The sequence below is a fragment of the Phasianus colchicus genome, chromosome 4 (assembly GCF_987193195.1).
Source record: "Phasianus colchicus chromosome 4, bPhaCol1.hap1.1, whole genome shotgun sequence".
In the NCBI taxonomy this organism is placed as follows: domain Eukaryota; kingdom Metazoa; phylum Chordata; class Aves; order Galliformes; family Phasianidae; genus Phasianus; species Phasianus colchicus.
This window is the reverse complement of record NC_143439.1, coordinates 22,917,939-22,927,249: the sequence shown is the minus strand read 5'-3', so window position 1 is coordinate 22,927,249 and position 9,311 is coordinate 22,917,939. Positions and strand designations below refer to the sequence as shown.

The following is a 9,311-nucleotide window of genomic DNA, read 5'->3' as shown; positions in this document are numbered from 1 at the left end:
TTTGATGTATCTCCCATTTACTGGATTCTTCTTCTCTTTCAGCATATTCCGTGATAGATTTAAGTCATGTTAGACATTCTATACTGTTTATACCAATTATAATTAGTAATGTCACAAATCTTTTCTCTCTACTGCAGTTTGTAATTTATGGCTATGTATTATTACAAGTTATTGATACTTATATATTTGCCTGCATTTATGAGAAATCCAATTCATCATGTTCTGAATAATACTATGGAAGTTGTGTGGATAAAGCAGTAAAAATTATTGCTGTTTTTCTCTGAAATAATGGCAATTTTGAAAGTGGAAAAAAATAGCACTAATCCTTGCAGAGATGTTTTCAGACAAGCTAAAACTAATTACTATTACTGTAATTTAACTGGAGCACAAGCCAATTGCCTTTCTTCTCGTTGCATCTTTACAAACAATAAATATAGAATTTTTCTGAGGATATTCCTTACTCTTAAAAAATTATACCAATTCACCTTATAGACTAAAGAATGGTGAAACTTTTTTTTATTCCAGAATATTGCTAGCCACCAATACGAAGTAATTAATAAACAGGGTGACACAGCCAGTGTGAACCAGTGTCCAATTTATCACTTGCACACATGATCTGTACAGAACACATGCACATGCACTGCAGTCTCTCAGCCCCATGGACAAGTGGGCCAGGACATTACCTGGGCCAGGATGTGGTGTCCAAGCCCTGGCTGGAATTCTGGCTTCACCTTCAGAACACCTCTGGATACCTGTGGGCACATCTCCCACTGCCCAGAACTGTTGTTTTCATTATTTGTGGGTTCTGCCTTAGATGGTTGGCATAAGTTGCTGATGGCCATGTTGACTGTATCAGCCCAGGACAGTACATTTGATTTTTCCCATGTCTCAAGCTGATGAGATGTTCTTACTCAGGCTAATATCACCTTCTGGCTTTCTGTCTCAAGTATCTTAACGAGATGTAAAGCTTTCATCCATCCATTTTTTATTTTTACTGTGTATACCTAAACCAATCGAAATGAGCAGATATTGCTGAGAACTTTTGGACAAGCCTTCCCAGTAACAACTACCAGTGCTTTGTTTGCTCTCTGATTGCATCCCAGGATCATCTAATGTGTGAAGTGGGAAGATATAGTCAAAGTATCACTTGCCTAACACTGTTTTCAGTTGAGTTAACTCCGCAAAAAGGCCATGCCAAACTGGGGAATTATCTGAATAATCTGAATTTATAAAACTGTTGGTCTTGAAGTTTGACAATTATGCTGGGTCTCTCTGTAGAATCACAGAATTGCATGGGTCGAAAGGGACCTCAAGAGATCATCAAGTCCAACCCCCCTGCTGAAGCAGGTACTCTACAATAGGTTGCACAATTAGGCATCCAGACAAGTCTCAAATATCTTTGTAGAGGGAGAGTCCACAAATTCTCTGGGCAGCCTATATCTTTTCTATTAAAATTGATTGTGCCCCAGTCTGCATCTTTCACATTTGTGAAAGGTTTTATTGATGTTTGTGGATATAAGAAATATGCTGCCTATCTGTAAAAGAAATAGTTAAAACATCGTGGTTTGCTGGCTGTGAATTTTGCAGTATAGATGAGTGCTGCATGACCTAACAGCTTGCAACTGTTACTTTGCTTCTCTTTCTTCTCCAGTGCTGTGTATAGGGTGAAGAAATAGCTGCTCACTCATATGATTTCAGTGGAGGTTTCTTGTACAGACTGTTTCCTTGTTTTGCCTGATTCTGAGGCAACTAAAGATTTCCAGGTGGAGATTCACCTGCAAACACTGACTAGATATAACTATAAAGTAAAGATTCTTCTGAAGGCTCCCTTCAACACTTACAGTACATTTCATAATAGTCTGTGCATAGTATAAAATTCATTATTAATTTATTTTTCCCTGCAAACATTCATCAAGTGGTCAGATACAGGTTGTGAAATGTATAAAGTAAAATGGAAACAGGTGCCACACATGTTACACTCACAGAAAGAGTTAGGCTTTTCTGAATTATCAGCTCTTTAGGATGCTGTTCTTCATGTGTAGGCTTCTCCTTCAGCCTGCACACACAGCACTGCTGGCAACTGGCTCTTCCAGGCCTGAAGTTCACAAACTTTGCTGCCTAATGCTTAATTAACTATGAACACATTAACATTTTTTGGTAAAAAAAGAACTGCAATACATTTTCTGCATCAGCAAGCATCACTTTTCCATTTTCAGCACTCAATGAACATAAAATATTTGTTGTTCAGGACATTTCATGCCCTCTTGCTGACAACACAAGCAGTAACCATGTACCAATTTACTCTACCAGAAGAAAGATGAGTAACTTTGCTTCCATAACTTCAGAGAGAGTATATTTTAAGTAGGATGCAAAATAATTTTATGTCTTCTGTAAACAATTATCAAAATCTTTGAGATTTATGTCAGAAAGTTGAACAGAATGACTAGAATACATTAAATGAGGTCACTCAGTAACCACATGCAGCCAGTTTTCTCTTGCAGGTTTTAGCTTCCACTTTTTCTGTGCGGTTTATATGTGAATGGAACTTTTCAGATATCTAAGAGATATTTAACTCCTAACTACTAATAAAGTGAGCAGCATTCTCAGTGTTATCTGTTTAGAAGAAAAGAACAAATGTTAGACAAATTGCCTCTATTAACTTCAAACCGCCCTGCCTCACAATCTCTACTTTCACTCTGTCATCTCAGATGAGATGATAAACTATTTGATTCTTAACTTACACAAAGCACCTAACACGATGAACCTCTAGTCGTAACTAAAGATGTTTATTATTACCTATAATTATTGCTATAATTTTAAACTGATATGTTCAGTTCAACCAATGGTAGCTTAATACTCTATACATCTTTATATTCACTCATTATTCTTAATCCTTAAAACAGTTCATAAAGCACGTGGGAGCAAAGAAATTGAATAAGTAATACAATATGGTTTTCTGAGCAGGATAAATATAAAACAAAACACGTAGATATATGTTTATAAGGTGGATTGATTGGATGTCTCTCCAAAGCATTCCAATAGCCTTGCTATTTTTGAGTTGAAGACAATTAGCATAATAAAAAAAGCCTAGTTTTGTTGCTGTCCCATCTTATCTCCAAGCGTCAATAGTATCCATATCTAATTTGAGCCAGTCTGTAAAGTTATACATTGAATTCTTTCTAAATGATGAAATGTCACTTACCATGACACTGGAAGGCTGCTAACAAAGAACCTGTATAATGGTCCTTTCTTATGCAGCTCTCATCTTTTATGTCACTGAATTCAGATGAAGCTGAATTCTAGTAGGCTCTGGAATGTGCAGCACTTAAAAAAAAACAACACAAAGTCAGCCATTCAGACAGTTTAGATTTATATACAGCCTGCTTGCTCAACCTTGCAAATTTACTTATGCTCCTAGAACGCTACAGACAAACTGTTTAGAATTGTTCTTTAAACCCTTACCAAGATTTCATCTAAACATATATCATATCCTATGTAACACGTTAAACTGAAGGAGATAAATGACAGTAATGATCTACATTATTTATTGAATGATTTTTTTTCTGTGCTGTCAAGTGTACATTGTTTAAGTAGTGCCACTCTTAGCATTATCTAAATTACATAACACTTTTTTAATGATAAAAATATGAACTGATCCTTTTGTTTGAAAAGTGATTCAATTTATTAGCTACAGTAAAATTAAAATAGTTTAAAAACAATTGTGTTCAAAAGTATTTCCATTTTAATTGAGAATGTAACACAAAGTTGCAAAGCATTCTAATACTGGTCATTTAGCATTATTTATACAGTTCCTTAAGCCACAAACAGTCTTAAGAGTAACAATCTTTACTGACTAATGATCACTTGTGAGTACTCTTTCTGTGATCCTTACACTTTCACAAGCTTTATGTAGTCAGAAGTAGTAGCTAAATAACCCACCTCATCCATATCTCTAAATTGGAGAGATATAGATTTGAAGGGTGGATTATTTATTGGATAAAGAATTTGTTGGAAGATCATAGCCAGAGGATTGTGGTCAATGCCTCTATGTCCAGGTGGAGCCTGGTAATGAACAACGTGCCACAGGGGTCTGTATTGGGTCTATCTTTAACATCGTTATCAATAACATAGATGATAGGATTGAGCACACCCAGAGCAAACTTTTTGATGACACCAAGCTGGGTGGTGCAGTTGACAGAGAAGAAGGAAGAGATGAAATCCAGAGGGACCTTGATAAATTCAGAAGGTGGGCTCTTGTGAACATAATAAGGTTCATCAAAGCAAAGTGCAAGGTTTTGCACTTGGGTTGAAGTAATCCCAGATACATATACAAACTGGGAGAAGAATTGCTTGAGAGTAGCTGTGCTGAGAAGGACTCAGAGGTTGTGGTTGATAAAAAACTTAACAATAGCCAGCAATAGGCACCTGCAGCCTGGAAAACCAAAAATATCCTGGGTTCCATCAGAAGAGAGTCAGCCACCACGATGAGGAAGGTGATTATCATCCTCTATCTTTATCAATGACATCGACAGCTGAATCGAGTGCACTCTCAGCAAGTTTGCTGATGACACCAAACTGAATGATATGGTTGACATGGTGGAAGGAAGGGATGCCATTCAGAGGGACCTCAACAGGCTTGAAAGGTGGGCCCATGTGAACCTAATGAGGTTCAACACAGCAAAGTTCAAGGTCTTGCACTTGGGCCAGAGGAATCCCAGGCATCCATACAGACTGGAAGGAGTGGTCCTTGAGAGCAGCCCTGCAGAGAAGGACCTGGGGGTCCTGACGGATGAAAAGTTTAACATGAGTGAACAGTGTGTTCTTGCAACTCGGAAAGCAAATAGTATCCTGGGCTTCATCAAAAGAGGGGTGGCCAGCAGGGACAGGGAGGTGATTGGGCACCCTGGTCTAATATTAAATGAGGAGGTTGGTGGCCCTGCATGTGGCAGGGGGTTGGAGATTCATGATCCTTGAGGTCCCTTCCAACCCTGGCCATTCCATGATTCTGTGAAAAGTCTTTCTAAGTGTTAGACTCTTCTATCCATTACACCATTTCAGCATATTACTCAAATAAGCAGATTGAAGATAAATTGTCCCCATCTCAAGATGGCATGAGATACAAGATGTGATCTTTCTTTTTGGAACTAAGCTTCTGATAATTTATTAAGAAAATTCTGTAAACATTCTACAAATTATACATATGATCAATAAAACTTAACAGGTACTTGAGGAAATGAGGTGAACTTGCTTTTATGAGTGTAAAGCCTTAGTAGACTACTTGTATTCTGTTAAGGTAGACTTAGTATAAGAGCCAGGGAGGATAAAGTATTCTGTTTTGGAGCACTGATAAAGGAAGATTTTCAATGGTATTATTATTAAAAGTTAGCGTCTTAAAATGTTACGGCAAGTAAGATTGCTTAGCATATCAGGCTACTGTATATTCTGTATATTCTTAATACATTCATGAGGGCTTCCTGAGGGGCACCTTTTTCAGTGCATGGACCTGTATACAAAATGCAGCTTTTTATTGTTCTAGTCTACAGTCCTATGCGTATTTTTACAGTACATTATTTTTTAGAACCAATAAATTACTCATCTGAACTACCAAAGTATAAATATGATGACTTTTTGTCAGGCTTGACTATGATACTATTACAGTGAATTATGGATTTAGTGGTTATCTACTTTGGATGTGGTGCAATAAATCATGATCATTTATGATTGGTACTGAACTTCATATTGGTTTTTCATATAGTCTGTCCTGCAAATGCTAGGTTCTTTGGAGTTATATTGTTCAAGATGTCAGAGTATTTCAAGATAGCATCAGGCTGATCTAAAATTCTTTGAAAAGCAGAGGCAAGATAAATAAAAAGAAATTCAAACACACTTGCAGACGTCTTTTCTATTCTGTATACAATTATTAAATAATAACAACAACATCACCATGAGCTCAAAATTCATAAATTATTGTTAAAAGACAGGAGATAATAATATTAGGAAAAAAAAAAATTGTCCTACATGCAAATTGTTACATATTGGTGGCAGCGTCCACATTTAAAAAAAAAAAAAAAAAAAAAAAAAGAAAGAAAGAAAGAAAGAAACCCAACAAACAAACAGACAAGCCATTTTCAGGGCATATCTGAGTGCAGTTATCTTTCATATCACGAACATACCCCACAGGAAAAAAAAAAAACAACCAAATCTTACCTTAATCTTACCTTCTTTATGCCCAGTCTGTCATCTTTTCCTGTACCCTCTGTATTATCCAGAAACGGCATCACTGGATTATGCGCTGAGCCAGTCCCCCAGTGAAACAAAGAGTTTACCTTAATTCTATTTTATCCTGATTAATTATTCTGTTCTACTATCTACCTCTGAATGTTTACAGTTTTTTCTCCTGACCTTTCATATTATTTCTGTTTGGCAGGATGCATCTTTCTTTGCTTGCTTTTCTTCTCTCTCACTTGTCTACCTCTTCCTGTATTACACTGTGTTTTATTATTTATTACCACAGAGAAGGAAAAGCCCAGTCCCAGTAACACTGAAGTTAAACTTAAGGGATTTCTCTGGTCATTTCATTTGATGAAAGAGAATTTTTTTTAACTCTTAATCCAATAGTCAAATATTCATAGTAATAACTGTTAAATAACATTTGTTATGAACTGAAATAAGATGATTTTCACCCAAGCACACATACACCCCAATAGAGTAAATCTTGAATTTAAGTAAAAATTGAATTTACTTGAAGTTTCATAGGACCTGGGATGCAAAAGTGTCTTCTTTCCCCTTAGGGATGCATTTGCACAGGCAGAAAAGAAAACAGTTGTCTTCCCACCTGTCATCTCAGTATTTGATAGAAAATTCACCATTTTTTGGCAGTAGTATCCATCTCAGGTGTTTCTTAATCCCGTTATTTTCAGATGGTACTGAGTGACTAAGTCACCACGACAGTCTTGTTGCATGCATCTGTGTTCAACACAGCTAACTGAACTGAATGCAAATTAGAAATTTCTCAATTGCAGTTTATCCCTGCTTTATTTCTACTATAATTAGCATCAGTTATCAATGGAAGCATGCTACATGCAAGTTCTGCAAAGCAGGAGGATTCTTTTAGGAAGGAAAAAGATGAGCTTTTTCCTGTTTCCTTCATTCCTAACTCAGTATACCACTTTCCCACTTCCCAATTTTGTGTTAATATCCTGAAGTTTTTGTACTCCAAGAGTTGCCTGAATAAAAGGGAGAGGAGGAAAGTAAAATTCTCATGAACTTTTCTAGCACACGTTCTGTTTTGTTTGTTTTCTACAGAGTAAAGTCTACCCCCAAGGTAATGGCTCAGAAATGGATGTTAAACAATAAATGCCCATTCTCCTTTCTTACACATTAACATGTCTTTGTTAGTATTCCATTGTTACAATAGAAATGCTCCTATGCGTCCTCTTACCTTAACCTTTGCTTACTTGTATAAGCTAGAAATTCTGCTTAGCCACTGCCCCCTAAAACAGAGTGATAGAGAACTCTTTGAAACAAGAAGTGGAATAGCACTAATGCAGCAATGCACCAGTTCTAGCTAGGAGTTAGAGACTGAGCAAAGAGAATAAGTATTTGCAGAGCTCATATACATTCTAGCTGCAAGCTATCAACTTAGAAGACTGTTTTCCACCTGGAGCTTTTTTCCTGAAGGGATCAAGCATAGGAAAAAGGGTACTAGTACAGTTAGGCACATTTTCCATTCTAACTGATTCCACTGCCAGCTACTTAGGACAAAACCATTAAGAAAACAATCTATACTGAAAGGAAAACTTGTATAAGCAGACTCCAGTCTCAGCAGGATAGTCAATACAACCATTGCCTCCAACCTGCAACTGATATCCGACTGCACTGTTTGTTAAGCTAAAGCATCTGGCTGCAGGGAATAAGCTCTGCTGAGAGATAGCTGAGGCTGGGAGCTTCTGCTTCCCAGCGAGCTTGGGGTTGTTACTTCCCAGCTGGAACACAAGCTCGCCAGAGACCCAGCTGCTGTTTGTCAGACACAGGCTAAGAAGCCATGTCAAATGCTCAGTGGGAGTGGATGAAACTACTGTAATTATTGGCGAGCTATTCAACCTCTCACCTGTGCAGGCTTGAAGTCAGATAATAGTTCAAGATCCCTAGGTTTGAGCCTGGGGAATGCAATGCTTCTTTTAAAGAAGTAAGAGCCCAAGCAGTTTGGATTATTCTGCAGTACTTTCTCACATGAGTCTGCAAAGTCTTATTTTACTAGTTTGATTGGAAAAAGCAGGATCATTCTTCCACTTTTACAGTGTTTCCTTAATATGACTTTGTATCTTAACACAATCTCTGGGATTTGACTCTTTATTGTCAGGCAGGTATGTCAAGTAAGTGATTAGAAACAGGTGATATTTACAAAGCATAATAAGCACTTATTTCTCTTCATGGAGCTATCTGACTTACCTCTATTTCTCTTGGTGAGCTGACTGATCTGTAAAGTGTTAGCTATTTCATCAAAATCTGAAGCTAGAAGGTACTTGGGTTCTAAGTTTCATTAAAAAAAAAAAAATAAAAAAATCCTGTATAACCATTTACAGTATCCCTGTTTCTTCATTTTTATACAACAAACACTGCAATAATTTCCCCAAAGAGGCACTTAAACATAGGACTTGATTTGTCTTGTGATTTTATTAGATTAATATTTAAAGCTGACAATAATCTACTGTCAATAAATCCTTAGAAAGTTGAGATTTTACGGTTCTGTTTGTATTACTAGGATCTCTGGTTCCCAATCTGAGATTTTCCTGATGCATGTTGCCAAATACACAGCATCTGTACCTCTAATGGCCTCCAACAAACATTACCATCAAAAATTGCTTGCAGCTGACATCTGAGATTTACTGTGGGTAAAGAAAAGAGCTAAAAGACAGTTTTTTTGCATTCTGTTGGCACATGCAAAATATAACACATCTAAATCATGATATTCCCTTTGGAAGAAAACATATATTGCTTCACAGTTTACAGAGGCTATTGCAGTACTTTGGATTAGAATTTAGTACTAGAAGAACTTGTGGCCATGGGTATCCTCATTTCATGCAGCGCTAAAAGATGTTTGCTACCTCCTAAATAAATACAAAAAATGAGATTTGTATAATACATAACTTTAATATGCTACTCTATATTTTCATATTCTCTATATTTGTCCACGTTTGCTAGCAGGTAGCCTAAGGAATGCAAACATGCCAAATGTCCTTCATCTCCAGCTACTGGCTGATTTTACCAGCTTTCTTTGTCTGACTGGAAAATTAATATATATATATATA

General features: G+C 36.8%; 1 long non-coding RNA gene across 2 annotated transcripts; it reads right to left on the bottom strand.

Moving 5' to 3' along the window:
* Positions 1–1,902: 1,902 nt before the first annotated feature.
* LOC116238070 (uncharacterized) lies at positions 1,903–8,038 on the bottom strand. 2 transcript variants are annotated; one of them, XR_016466379.1, is made up of 5 exons: positions 7,857–8,038; positions 7,442–7,493; positions 6,208–6,292; positions 3,203–3,324; positions 1,903–2,613 (listed from the first exon to the last, which is right to left on the bottom strand). It is a non-coding gene; the product is annotated as an uncharacterized LOC116238070 (long non-coding RNA). The 2 variants fall into 2 exon arrangements; XR_004168871.2 differs by having other exon boundaries at positions 6,219–6,292.
* Positions 8,039–9,311: the final 1,273 nt, after the last annotated feature.